A 14,615-nucleotide genomic window follows, 5' to 3' on the forward strand; every position below is an offset into this window, starting at 1 on the left:
TTTGGAGCACAAGGAGTAGGTCTCACTGAGGGATGTGGTGGAGGGACAGAGCAACTGGCTGGGACAGCTGGGGGAATTCCTGCTATACTCGCTGAAGCCCAGGAATGGATATCATTGTCTCGGCTACACAGCCGAGGAGCCCTAGAAAGGGAGGATGAAGAACGTTAAAAATGGCATTGGGATCCCAGGGACACAATTGCTCATTGTTAAGACGAAGCCGGCCTCTATTTCTTCTTGGCTGTGACACCTGGCTCAAGTACCATGATGGGTTAAGCTCCACTTTCCTTCCTAAGAAGTTACTAAATAAGGGAAATGGTTGAAGACCACAACCTCTCCCCAGGCTCAGTGGGGAACCCAGGCTGTTCTATAAATCTCTAGCAAAGAGGCTCCTATGCTAGGCAAAGAAAACCTTCCTCCTCTGCTGCTGCCGCTGGGCGTTGATAGATCTGGGATGGAGAGCGAGCGAGCGCTCGGTTAGGCTGCAAAACCTGACCGCTCTTACATGGAGCAGTTTAGGAAGACCACAGGATAGGAACGCAGCAGCGAGCCGCAGCGCCCAGATAGGCTGGCGACGGTGGTTGCTAGAGTCACTTCACAACAAGCAGAAACCAGGAATCCAGGCTTCCTTCCTGCCTTCCCATCTAACCACATTGCCCTTTCATGTTTGCTTCCAGCCCTACAGGGTGTGATTAGTAAACAGCGTCTTCAAAACCTTTTGAATATTTCGCTGCATATTCAGTTGTTACAGGCACACGGAAATGGGGAAGGGCTGAGTTTGATGTGTTGGGCATTCGGGTTGTTTATTTGTGTTCATTTGGGGTTTGGGTGTTCGTGCAGCATTTGCCTGCCCACGCACGGTCATTCTCCATTAAGGAAAGTAGGTTTTAAAAGTTTGCAGAAATCCCGGATTTGCCCAGGCTTTCGTATGTTTTAAAAGTTTCCTGAAACTTTGGGTGAAAGCCAGATATGGGCTTCAGGGGCAGGGGAAATGTCTTCTGCATATGTGCACTGATGGACGTCAGCGGGGAATCCAGAGTTTAAAGCATCCATTTAGTCTGACACAATCGTATTGCTTGCTGTTTGTCCCATTGTTCTCAGGGGAAATGGGCGCACGTGCTCGCTTCATACCTTTGCAAGCTGACTTTTTTCTTTTTAAAACCTTGGGAACTCGTGGAAGCTGGTCGATGATTGAACCTAATGAAACATACTTCTTGAAAATCTCTGGCGTGAAGCATAATACAGCCTAGATGCCGTTCCTCTCTATTCTTCCCATCTCCTTGTGAATCAGGAACTTGTTTTTTTGTACATGAGGTTCAGAAAGTGAAAAGAACATGTGGCTTGCAGTTGCTACTTTCTCCAGCCTTTAAATACATGCTTCACTCTTTATAGACTAGGGTAGAGGTAGTCAACCCGTGGTCCTCCAGATGTTCATGGACTACAATCCCCATGAGCCCCTGACAGCGTTTGTTGGCAAGGGCTCATGGGAATTGTAGTCCATGAACATCTGGAGGACCACGGCTTGACTACCCCTGGACTAGGGCATGCCATCTTTTTTCTTTTCTTTTCAAGGGCTTGTTGATAGCACATGGTTTGTTGGTAGTATTATGGCATTACTGCCTCCCTTGAGCAGAGTGTGAGGTGTCCCCAGTGACTCATCCCACACCCATTATTATCCCTGATCACGACTGCCGCACTTTTTAGTCGACGCCTCTGTGATTTCCTAGCTGGGAGAACCCTTCCAAGCTTGAACCTCGGAATATCCAGGGGTTTCCTTCCCTGCTGTCTGAGATCCTGCAGAGGAGTGGGGGAGATCAGACACTGATCTCTGGCTTCCCTCCATCCAACATCTGGTTTGCATTGTGCGCGCCTGGCCTCCGGAGCCAAGGGCATCTGCCGCTGAACTAAAATTAGCTCAGGATGTTGATCTAGTTAGCTGGACCTGGTAACTCCAAGCTCCTGGATGGACTCCAGAGATGAGTCAGTTCTCCTACCCAGCCCTCCGTGCACATTGGAGACGATTCAGCGATACTCGCCCAGACCCGCTGTCTTTGCCTTGGTTGCACATCTATCCATCGGTAGTTGCGGCTGAAATAAAGACGAGTCTGAGCTGCAACACCCTGTTTCAGTTGTTGCTGGCTGCTAGACTCCAGCCTTGCTGCCAGGAGCAGCCCTTCGGGGACTGAGGGGCTTGCAGCCGAACTCTTCCTTTGTCTGCAATGCTTGTCGACACATGCCTCGATAACCGTTGGCAGGGCTGAGATGTTTATGTAGGGCAGGAGTTTCCTAGACTCATACCACAGCACTCCGGAGGGGAGAGATGTCAATTGTTGCAGTGTGGCAAAGTCTTGAGGCAAGGAACCATCTTCAGGCTTAGTTAGGATAAGAAAAGGGTACTTTGTTGCCCCCTAATTAAGTGGCTAATGCCCAGCATTCCCCCATAGTCCCCAGGTACAGGTAATTCTGGCTGTGGAGAGAAGAGGTCCAATTTCTCCCATCCTATCCCAGGGATCCCCTGCTGACATTCACTGATACCACAAGCCACCTTGCTTTGGCACAAACACGGCCTTTTGCTTTTCTTCTGTGTAGCAGGCTTGTTAACAGAGTTTTCTCCTGCATAAGAGCCTCTTGTGGCGCAGAGTGTTAAGGCAGCAGACATGCAGTCTGAAAGCTCTGCCCATGAGGCTGGGAATTCAATCCCAGCAGCCGGCTCAAGGTTGACGCAGCCTTCCATCCTTCCAAGGTCGGTAAAATGAGTACCCAGCTTGCTGGGGGGTAAACGGTAATGATTGGGGAAGGCACTGGCAAACCACCCCGTATTGAGTCTGCCATGGAAACGCTAGAGGGACTCACCCCAAGGGTCAGACATGACCCGGTGCTTGCACAGGGGATACCTTTACATTTATGGCATACATCCTAATAACATGGGGAAACAAAGAGGCAAGAACACCTCATGCAAGGGCAGGCTGCCACATATCACACTGCAGGCTGTTCCAAGCATACAAAAATATCCAGCAGGACCAGGTCACCATGCTGGCTGCTGGCTGCATAAGATGGATGCACATCCTGGGCTGTTTCCACAAGGAGGCTGTGCTCAGCTTGGGCCTCATTTCAGCAGGGTGGTTCTCTGGAACATACATACAACATCCTACTCTTCCGGTTTCCACGTCTGCCGCCGTTTCGTTGTGATCCTTCCCCAGTTTTTCAATATGACATTTTTGGAAAAACTGCATCCAGAGTACTTTTGGATGATATGTGGATGAGAAGATGTACTTTTTTTTTAGGTGCTGCTCACATTGTGACATTTCCCTTAGTACTTGCGTTGGCCATTAAGTATCTGGCCCTTTTGATAGCAGAGTTATAAGAGGAAAGAGACTGGCTGCCTGTTTCTGCTTACAAATCTGCAATCTTTTTTTTATTTTGTTAAATGGAAATTGGGGATTAGTTGTTGACAATGTGGACAATAGCATTATTCCCTATTTTTAAAGCCTTCTAGTGGCAGGGGAGGGGGAGAGGGGCTGGCAACCACAGATGGCTAACAAACGTGAGGAGAAAACTTGAATGTGGATGCTCCATTGCTGCTGGGAAATCTCTGTTTGCAGTGGCAATGAGAGTGACACAGAGAATTTTCTCAGTGTAGAAGGTAGCCCAGATTGCGGGATGAAGTCATACAACATTAGCTGCTGCACCAGGCTGCCTTATTCATAAACCTTCCTGGCTTGTCCATGCTATTGGCTTCATGGTTGCATTGTTGCCACCATGCTCTTTCCTCTTGCATGAACCCTCTGTATTTCCCCCTCTAACGTGCTCTTCCTCATCCCTGCTTGTCCCCCGCCCTCCCCACCACACTTGCCCTCTTATTTATGCTGGTTGTTTCCCAGCTGCCTGAATACACACCCTTAACTGCCTCTTTCTGAAGCAGTGGAGGAACAGCAAGGGTAAGCATTCTTTGTCCAGAACTTTGGCTGTTGAAAGAATTGTTAGTATCGGCTCAGTAACATTGTGAAATCAAGTAGACTTGATTGCAGCATTTTCCATCCCCTCTGCGTGGAGAGAGAAGGCAGTTTCTTTTGCTAGCCTCTAATTTTTAGCTTCCATTACTGGCCCTGCAGAGTCATCTTACCTTTAAGCATCTATTCCAGCCTTTCTCAACATTTTTACCATCGAGAAACGCATGAAACATTCTTCAGACCTCGAGAAACCCTAGAAGTGATGTCAGCAGGCCACACATTCTGCCATGTCTCTGGAAGTCACATGTTACCAGAAGTGACATCACCCAGACACTCCTACTGGATATGACATCACCAAGCCGCTCGTACAGCGCAGAAATATTTTTAGACGATTTGTGAAAAGAGCCTGCACTCTGGGCTGGCTACCAGATTGCTCTTCTACCAGATCTTCACCAAAGGCAGCTTGCAGAAACAGGGCTAAGGCAGGCCTTTGCTGCCCTGTTGGACCCATGTCCACTCCTACGGCAGAAACAGGGCCAAGGCAGGCCTATGATACTCCGTTGCCTCCCCCCCCCCCCCAAGTCCAGAAACAGGGTTGGAGCTGGCTTATGCAGCTTTGCCCCCCCCCCCATTTAAAAAGAGAGTACTTACCTCTCTAGACTCCAGTTGCTACCATGTGCAATGAGCCTCGGCCAGCAAGGTACTGTATGGCTGGGACCCCTCCCCTTCCCATCCTCTCCAGGCCCATCATTGGCCATTTGGGGAGTGGTGGGTGAGTCAACATGAGGAAGAAGAAGAGGAAGAATTGGTTCTCATATGCTGCTTTTTCTCTACCCGAAGGAGTCTCAAAGTGGCTTACATTTGCCTTCCATTTCCTCTCCCCACAACAGACACCCTATGAGGTGGGTGAGGCTGAGAGAGCCCTGACATTACTGCTTGGTCAAAACAGCCTTATCAATGCTGTGGCGAGCCCAAGGTCACCCATGTGGGGAAGCATAGAATCAAACTCGGCTCGCCAGATTAGAAGTCTGCACTCTTAACCACTACACCAAACAGATATGGTCATATTACCTGATAACCCCAGTCTTTCATGAACCCGTGGAGCTATTTAGGTCTGAAGCCATAGAGGAGGCTGAAATCCATGGTTTTTAAGTAGGGATTGGGCACAAACTGGTTCACAAGCCAAAATTTGGCATGAACCTGCCTTGGTTCGTAGTGCCTGAACTGATTTTTGAGGAAGGCACCTTCCTTTGACTTTTACTGGACTTTTACCCAGTTTGGTTTGGCTGTTCTGGCCATTTAACCCTAGCAGCAGAGCAGGCCGAATCCAAGGATAAGCTATTAGGCTGAAATGGCTGCAAACCATTTCACTGAGTGGGGGCAAGCAAACCCAATATGCAAAATGGCTGTAAGGGAATCCCAGGGGATCTGAACTGTCCAGTTGGGTTCAGGGCGATTCCCTGGCTTGGTTTCATTTGGGGTTTTGTTTGGGTGCCACTCTGAACTGAATCAGAAATTTCAGGTTTGTGCCTATTCCTCTTTTCAAGTATCTGGGAATCTGGTTGTCCCGATCCAAAGTGCAAAATTCCAGGATATTTAACTGGAATAGTTTACATCACAAGCTCTCCTGCAGTTCTTGCAAATTGCAATTTGGAGTGAAGCATGTTTGAGCAAAGATGCCATGCCTCTGTGATGAATATATTTACTTTACTGTTGCCATGCTGATTCCATAGAATGAGGAAGAGAGAAGGAAACGGACATGTGATGTATTGGGAACCTTTCTTGTACATGTTTTGTTGAAATGCATGAGGACTCAGGAACGAGCAATTTTTGGAGGGGTTCTGTCCCATTATCTTTTAGTGGGTAAGCTCATGAATTGCCATCTTTTGAACTCCCAGGGTTCTTCCTCTGTCAAAGGAATTTCCCTCTTACCTCAATTTACATATACAGGAAAAGTCACAACATTTTTGGGTTGGATCTATATCCTATCGCTTTACAGAGCAATGCTGGAAGCCTTTTGTCAGCGTAAGGAACTTTCCACCAGCTGAGGTGTCTCTTCCTCCCAAAGAAGGGCCACTTAAATTAGAGGCTCCTTGGGCAAAGCTTGGATCCATGCCAGGGTGTACAGTATTTCACACTTGGTGCTAGTCCAGGCCCAGGCCCAGGCCCATTACTTCTAAAACACCCTCATCTCCAGCCACAGGTGGCTTTGAATGCTACTGGGGGGGATGGAGTGGGAGTTGGATGGGGCGTTAAAGCAGCAACACTTTGGCTCAGGGGTAGTCAAACTGCGGCCCTCCAGATGTCCATAGACTACAATTCTCATCATTTGCTGGCAGGGGGCTCCTGGGAATTGTAGTCCATGGACATCTGGAGGGCCACAGTTTGACTACCCCTGGTGCTGGACGAAGTTTGAACCAATCTGCTGTATCTTACTGCTAAAACATCCCTCAAAGCAATTTCTGAGTGTTGATCTGGCTAAACAAGGGAGAATGGCAGTTTCATTGACTAATGGAAAAAGCAGTTGAAGATGTATGGCTCCTTGGCAAGGATCATTTTATCTTTTTAATTTACAGGAATGTACAGCTGGAACGAAAACTGCCTCCCCACTTAAAAAAAAAAAAGGAGTACGTTACAGCTTGTCATAATGCCAAGTAACAAATGCCGAGTGTTGGTTTTCAAACTCAAATGTAGAGGAAAGTGCTAAGCAGAAGCATGAGGTGAGAGAGAGAAAGGACTGGGAAAACAAATCTGCAGACTGTGCTTCGTGTTTGGCTGTAAGAGAAGGAGCCGGTTGCTGTTTGGTTGTATTCTGCTTCGGGGATAATATTTTCTGAGCGTTCGATTATATGGAATGGCTGAATTGACTTTTTTCATTGTATAAGAGGTTTTAATGGCTTAATGTTTGAGAAAAGAAGCCCGCTTTTAAACGCCTACACGGAAGTCAGTCCTTCTCTGCTACCGAATCCCTGGAGATCTGTATTAGACAGAGGCCTATGGGTACACCAAAGTAAAAATCCAAATGGCATCCAGCCATGGCATTAAAAACTGGTAATTTGCTACCCTTGGGCACTCCACAAGTTTGTTGACTTATCCTGCCTGTTGGTAGGGACAGCCTGGCTCTGGCTGCAACTTTATATGAAGGCCTTTCCCAGTGTATTCCAGGCATGCTTTCTTCCCCAGCCAGTTTATCTGTGAAGTTGGTGAACCCTTTGACATTCCTAATTCTGTGCTTTTAAACACCCTTGTCTCTGGCAGCAGGTTCCCGGTCAAAGTTTTGAATGCTACAAGGGGCAGTGGAACTTGGATGTAAAAACCTGAACATCCAGTCATGCTGGCTTTGCCAGCCCTGGATGTCTATTTTCCCCTTCTTCCCAAGGTTTACCTGCAGCTCTGTGCCTTTTCTCTCACCCTGTCCCCATTGCAAATCCCACACCTCCTCCCTCTCTTACCTGGATATGTCCATGTAGGAGAAATAATCATTCATTCCCAGGTGTATCGCTTTGCTGGCTGGTGTGCTGACAGCCAGCAGAATGCAGAATGGCTGGCATGGGATGAAGCCAGAGGGACCAGCAAGCTCACCAGCCAGTGCATTTTTAAAAATCAATTTCTGGGTACATAGGCAGGCTTGCTGTGCCCAAAATCCAAAATTCTGCCCCCAGCTGTTGAGGGGGGAATGCAGTATAGTAGACACAAAGTGAATGATGGAGGTGTGAGTCCACAGATATTCTTTCATGCGTTATTCATTCACATTGTCACATCCTTCATTGGGTCTTTTTGATATGGCTCATTTCTCCTGATTATGAAGGGATGGCAGAGCTGTGGCATGTAGCACTTTGGCTGGTGGGTGGGGGAAAGCATCACAGTTGTCTTTGACTTATCAAATACCATGCCCTAGGACTGTTATTTCCCAAGTATTTGTGAGCTTCCCTGGTTATGCATGAGTATGCATGGCAAGTATATATGGCAAGTTAAGAGTTCTTGACTTGAACAATCAGCATTCAGATCACTTTAGACTGATTTCAGGTAGAAACTTCCAGCAAAGAAAGCTTATTGTAAGGGGGAAATTCATGCTAAATGTATTAGATCGCATATATATGACTCAGGTGTCCCATGGTCATGTTACAGCATGACCAAGACATGCAGAGAGAGTGAGAGAGAGAGAGAGAGAGAGAGAGAGGGAAGAAAGGAAGGGCTCTTTCCTCACTTTGTAATGGCTCTGCCATGGTGTGTGGGTGTGTGGGGGAAGTATCAGAATTGTAGGCATTTTACTTAATCTGCAGATTGTTGATACAGTTTGCATAGTTGTGTAATACGGTGTTTAAACAAATTAGAGTGTTTTCCCCACACACACTCTCATTTTGATTTTTTTTTCCAGAGCAGATAAAACAGTACAGAAAGCAAAGGGATCCTTGGAGCTTGAGGTGTATCACTCGCATGCAGAGGAAGAGGAGGAGGAGGACTTCCCTTCGCTTCTCATTCCATTGCCTTCTCCCTTCCCTTCTCCCCTCCTGCTGCAGTTCAAATGGGATTGTGGCCCAGCGTGCCTTGCCTCTAATCACGACACAACAGGGAGATTCCATTTAAGCAGAGTGACTCTTCTGCTGCAATAAGACAGGAGTAGGAAAACTGCGGCCCTCCAGATGCCCATGGACTACAATTCCCATGAGCCCCCACCAGCATTTGCTGGCAGGGGATCATGGGAATTGTAGTCCATGGACATCTGGAGGGCCACAGTTTGACTACCTCTGAGCCAAAGTGTTGCTGTTTTAACCACCCCCCCAGTAGCATTGGCAGGGGCTCATTGGAATTGTAGTCCGTGGACATCTGGAGGGCCGCAGTTTGACTACCCTGCAATAAGAGGTGACCCTGCAATAAGAGGTGCTGGCAGGGGCTCCTGGGAATTGTAGTCTGGCATTATCCATGGTACACCTTATCTTGCATGTTTGCCAGATACAGTCTACAAGCTGGGTATTGTTATTCATGACGGTTACAGTCTTGGCTGGCATCAAGCAGATGTTGCAGCCCTCGTTCTGTTCTGCCTAAGAAGACAAGGGCTTATAATCTCTTAACATACTGACTGATACATTCTGTGGTGTCTGTGTTTGTTTGTTGACTTTAGCTAACTCGAGCTGTTTGCCGTCGCCCCAAATGGCTCCAAGCCGAAACGGATTCAAAATGGCTCCAGTCTCGCTATCGATCCCCCAGTCGGCACTAAATTGCTTTGCTAGTTGCAGCACCGCTATTCTCTGTCTCTAATTGCGTTTGCAAAGCTCTGTGATCGTTCTCTGCTGTAGGCTGTTTCGAGGCAAAGCAATTCATACAAGTTGTCATCAGATTCGGAATACATATTACACGGCAATAAATCAGAATCAGTAAAGCAATGAACATAAAGCAGTCTGAGTTATTCTTCTAAACCATCCTCCTAAATCAGATATCCATCCAAACAGCCATGCACGTGAATCCAAGATTTGGGGGGTACAAGTTTTCAGAAGTCAAAGCTCCCTTTATCAGAGGATACAGTGGGACTGACGTCTCGGAGGAGAAGAAGGAGGAGAAGGAGAAGAAGAAGAGTTGGTTCTTATATGCCTCTTTTTTCTACCCGAAGGAGTTTCAAAGTGGCTTACACTTGACTTCCCTTTCCTCTCCCCACAACAGACACCCTGTGAGGGAGGGGAGGCTGCTTGGTCAGACCAGCTTTATCAGTGCTGTGGCGAGGCCAGGGTCTTCCAGCTGGCTGCATGTGGGGGAGCGCAGATTCAAACCCGGCTCGCCAGATTAGAAGTCCACACACCTAACCACTACACCGAGAAAAAGACCCGCACCTTCCTCTGGACACTTGGAACTCTTAGGAAGTGACAGAAATTTGTTCTCTGAGGGCCTGACGCTTTCTCCTGGCCAGGTTGGGGTTTCCAATTTTGGAAATTCCTGGAGCTTTTAGTGCAGAGCCTGGATAGGGCAGGGGAGGCACATTAGCAGCCTGGAATGACATTGCGTCTACCCCCTCCCCCAAAGCAGCCATTTTCTCCAGAGAAACTGATCTCGGTTGTCTAGAGATCAGTTGTCATTCTGGGAGATCTCCAGGAGGTTGACTATAGACCGGGAGTTCTGTGCTCCCCAGTTTCATGTGAAGCGGGGGCTTAAGTCTTTCCCCACCACCCATTTTCTTGTTCCAAAGTGGCCTCGGTGAACTACTACATGCTCCCTTGGGGGAAACTTAATGTGGAGCCCCTCCGTGTTCCCAAGGGGGCACAGCCTCCTGGGGCCATATCAGGTCAGGAAAATAGCATGGTGCAGCAGAAGGCTTAATCTCTATTCCCTGTGAGCCATTGTCCAGAGCTGAATTAGTGATGCCTGGTAAGCTCCTAGACCGCATCTATCCACATAGGAATGCATCTGGGGGGGAAAGTGTTTTATATTGTTTGGCTGTACATGATACACTTTGTCTTCCAGGGCGAGACCTAATGATTTAATGAAGCTCCAGTTGCCTAGGGCTCGCGTACATATGATTGTTTTTCGGAGATGCGGAAGAGGTGTCTTTGATCAAAAACCCCATATCGTAAAACCTCTCCTCCCCACAGATTCCTGGAATGCTGCCTGTGATACGCACGCATGCACGCACTCCCCACAAAAGCCTCGGATAACTTTTTGAGGCTGGTATGAAAGGATCGTTAAAGTTACGAAGCTTCCCAGCCCCTCGTTTCGTCGGGACCGTCGATGCAGTGCTGATTTGCAGCAAATGCCACAGTTGAGCTAAGGGAGAAATCTGTTGTACAGAAATGGTCTGTACATTTAATGAGGCTGTCCACCCACATGATATGCATAAGCCTTCTCAGGGCCAGGCCTGGAAAACGCACTCCGGGTTACTGCCGTTTCCCTGCACCGATTTCAGCCTCCAGGCTAGCGGTCTCCGCACCAGCTGCTGAACCCGCTTGAAGACAGGTTTGTTTTTCAAGGGAACTGCTGTTTCTTACGGAGAAAACTGAATTGCAAAGGCTGCCCAGAATATCCCACCATTTAAAGAAAGAGGAGCAAAATGCCGAGGGGGTTGCTATTCCCAGTGTGGGACCAGGGTTCTTGCTGCTCCAGCATCTGTGTACGTAGGAGTCTTTGCGTGGTGCTAAAATCCTCCCTCCTGTGCTTGCTTACCTGTGATTCCAGAATGGTGTTGAGAAGAATCACAAAAGTGTACAGGTACCAGAAGGGGGTCGGGCTTGAAACACCTAGGAAGAAAAGAGTAAACTCAGATCTAAGATAAGAGCTGGAGGAGATCTGTGACAGGGAAGTGCAGAAAAGGGGGGGGGGAGAGTTCTGGGGCAGGCAGGCTAGATGAGACTGGTTTGTTTTTTTTATGGGCTTGAAAATGGCTGTTGGGATGGGTCTTCCTCCTCCCAGTCTTTCTGCAGAGCTAATTGCAATTAGTCCTGTTAGCACTAATGGGTCTGAGTGCAGGGCTTTTCTTTCCACACCCGGTGGGGAGGAGGTAGCATTTGGTGCTGCTCCTCTTCAGCTCTAAAAAAGTGAAGTGGGGATCAGTCTGAGTATGAATTCATGATACTTGTGGGAGGCTCCTGCCTGCTGCGGGGGGGGGGGGGGGGGTAAATCCCGAGGGGCTGAGCGTGAGAACAAAAGAAGGTCTTAGCTCTAGCTTTTTAAACAGAGTGCTATTGGGGTATTGAGATGCCACAGACGGGGACAGGGCACAAACTTGCCAGAAATTAGCAGATTTCTGTAATTTGTATTAAATTTTGTTGGGATTGCCGATTGTTGACGGCAGGTTTGGAAATACCTGGAGCTTTGAGGGTGTAGCCCGCGAGAGTGGGAAGCGTGCCTAGCCTCAACCAGGGTCAGGGCCTTTTCAGTCCTGGTCCCTACCTGGTGGAACAAGCTCCCTGAAGAGCTGCAGGCTCTGTTGGAGTTCTTGAGGTTCTGCAGGGCCTGCAAAACGGAGTTCTTCCACCAAGCATTTGGTTGAGGATGGACACAATGAGTACTGGGGAATTTCACCCCCCCCCCTGTTCTTGGGTATTAGACCTACATAGAACCATGGTTCAAACTTTCCTGTTGTATTCCATAACCCTGGCCACTCCAGCCCACTGAGTCAACTGCATTGGAGGCTGGGGAGATGCTTTCGTTGTACCGCCATCTTGTTCTATCATATTTTATTGTTCAACTGTAATTTATTTTATGGGGTTAAAATTGGGGATTGTCATGAGATTATTTTTATGTAAATATGTTTTTATATATATGTTGTGAACCGCCACGAGCCAGGTTGCTGGGAGCGGCATTATAGAAATCAAATTACAAATTTCAAGGGGGGAGCTCTCGGTTAGGATATACAGTTGTAATTCTGGTCGATCTCCACCCCCCACCTGGAGGTTGGCAGCTCTTGACCCTGCAGTTCTATCTTCCTCTCTCTCCCCCATCGCCCTGGTTCCAGAAGTCCTTGCTTGCACTTTCTTGATCCACCCCCAAGACTTCAGTTGGAACCAACCTGTTGAACTCTTGCCTGAACCACTTTTTGTATTATACTCGTATTTGTACACAGATTTACAGTATTGTATGGTTATGATTGCTTTTATGATGCTTTATACAAGACTATGTTGCACTTTAGGAGTCATTATTTATTGTTGTTTCAGATCTACTGTTACACAGCCCCCCTTTTTTCTGGTATTTCCCACCTGGAAGTTGGCAGCCCGTGACCCTGCAGCTCTGCTTTAGGATGCTTAGGGCTGATCCTGCGTTGAGCAGGGGGTTGGACTAGATGGCCTGTATGGCCCCTTCCAACTCTATGATTCTATCTTTCTCTCTTTCCTCCCATCCCCAGTTCCAGAAGTCCTTGTTTGCACTATCTTGGTCCATCCCCAAGACTGCTGTCTCCTTCCTGCTCAGGAGCTAGGGGGATGACTATAGGAAATCGTCATCTAGTAAATCAAGTCCTGGCCCAACTCATTGAAGGCTGGTGATGCTGACTGGGAGTAGCTCTGCAGGCTCTCTGGCAGAGATAAGGCTGCCATGTAGAGCAGGGGTAGTCAACGTGTGGTCCTCCAGGTGTCCATGAACTACAATTCCCATGAGCCCCTGCCAGCATTTGAGCCCCTGCCAGCTCATGGGAATTGTAGTTCATGAACATCTGGAGGACCACACGTTGACTACCCCTGAATGGAGCAGCGTTATCCTCTCTTGCCCCGGAGGGACGGGCCAGAACCAATGGGATGAAATGAATTCAAAAGAAATTCTGTCTCAACATCCAGAAGAAGTTCCTGACAGTTAGAGTGGTTTCTCAGTGGAACAGGCTTCCTCGGGAGGTGGTGGGTTCTCGATCTTTGGAAATTTTTAAACAGAGGCTGGATAGCCATCTGACGGAGAGGCTAATTCTGTGAAGGCTCAAGGGGGTGGCAGATTACAGTGGATGAGCGATAGGATTGTGAGTGTCCTGCATAGTGCTGGGGGTTGGATTAGATGACCCAGGAGGTCCCTTCGAAGTCTATGATTCTATGATTCTGTGATTCTATGAAAGGTCAGCACAGGCTAACGGACATTCTTTTAATTTAGCACAGTGGAAATTGAACCTGGAATCTGCTTCATGCAAAGCACGTCCTCTACCACTGAACCTCAGCCCTACCACTGAAGCACTCTTTACCTCGTGGCTCATTCTCTGCCATAGCTCGTGCGTGCCTGTTGAATTAAGGGTTGCTATTAATGTGCTCGTGTCGAGACAGAGCAGCACCAAATGAGTCCAGCTGTATGGCATTAACGCTACAGCATCATTTAATGTTTTTTTGCAGTGTACGAAGAAGCATCTGACGTACATAATGACCCTTACGCTAGCCCAGCAAGATAGATCATTATTATTACCCTCATAATATTTTTACCGCCATGTTGCTATTATGTAGTGCGTTTTTAATGGATTTTTTTTTTGGGGGGGGGGTATTGGAATCTGTTTTGTAACCCGCCCTGAGCCAGTTGCCAGGGGTGGTGGGCAATAAGTCCAAAATATCTCATAGTCGAATGAGAGGGTGGCTTTTTGCAAGCTTTCTGCAGGGACCTTCTAGCAGGAGCAGAACCTGGGGTTTACAGTGCCTTCCTGTGTACTGATGCCTGGGTGAAAGCCCCACTGGACACAGTGGGACTGATTCTGAGTAAACATGCATCGGGTTGCTTGGTTATAGCACGATCCTAAAACGAGTTAGGGCCTTCTAAATCCAATTAATCCAGTTGTCTCAGATATAGCATAGCTCTGCATGGGACTGTACTCTTACCAAGAGGAACGGGCTTTCTGGATTTAGAAGAGATTGTACCAACTGGTTCGATTTGCATGCCTATTTAGGGGGTTGGCTGTACCTTTCTGAAATACCTCTGACTTTTGTGTGCCCACCTACACCTCCTAGCTTGTGAGCACTTAACAGAGACTGCCCATGGGTGTCGATAGGACTGCAGAAATAATACATGAAACACTATGCAGCCAGAGGCGTTAAAAGCAAAGGGACACCCAGGGCTCTGGTGCGTGGCTCTGATCAGCCCCTCTCAGGGAGCACTACAGCGGGTGGAACAGAACGGAAAAGAACTTGAAAGGGGTTGTGTGGCTCCAAGGAGAGTCAGCCGAGAAGGTGGGGAAGTACCCAGTCGCAGGGGAAACCGAGAGGTGCTTAAAGCTTTTATGTAGTC

General features: G+C 48.0%; 1 protein-coding gene across 4 annotated transcripts in view; it reads left to right on the forward strand.

The window, feature by feature from the left end:
* Nucleotides 1–14,615, forward strand: part of DGKA (diacylglycerol kinase alpha) — a 95,277-nt gene that overhangs the window by 51,206 nt on the left and 29,456 nt on the right. Inside the window, exon 1 of one of the 4 annotated variants that reach the window (XM_077328817.1) lies at nucleotides 6,644–6,667. The exons of the other annotated variants lie outside the window; for them this stretch is intronic. The gene's annotated coding sequence lies outside the window, so the exon portion shown is untranslated. Of the gene's footprint in view, nucleotides 1–6,643; nucleotides 6,668–14,615 lie in introns of those variants that run through there. 4 annotated transcript variants of the gene reach the window in all.

This window comes from Paroedura picta, chromosome 3 (genome assembly GCF_049243985.1).
Source record: "Paroedura picta isolate Pp20150507F chromosome 3, Ppicta_v3.0, whole genome shotgun sequence".
Taxonomy (NCBI): domain Eukaryota; kingdom Metazoa; phylum Chordata; class Lepidosauria; order Squamata; family Gekkonidae; genus Paroedura; species Paroedura picta.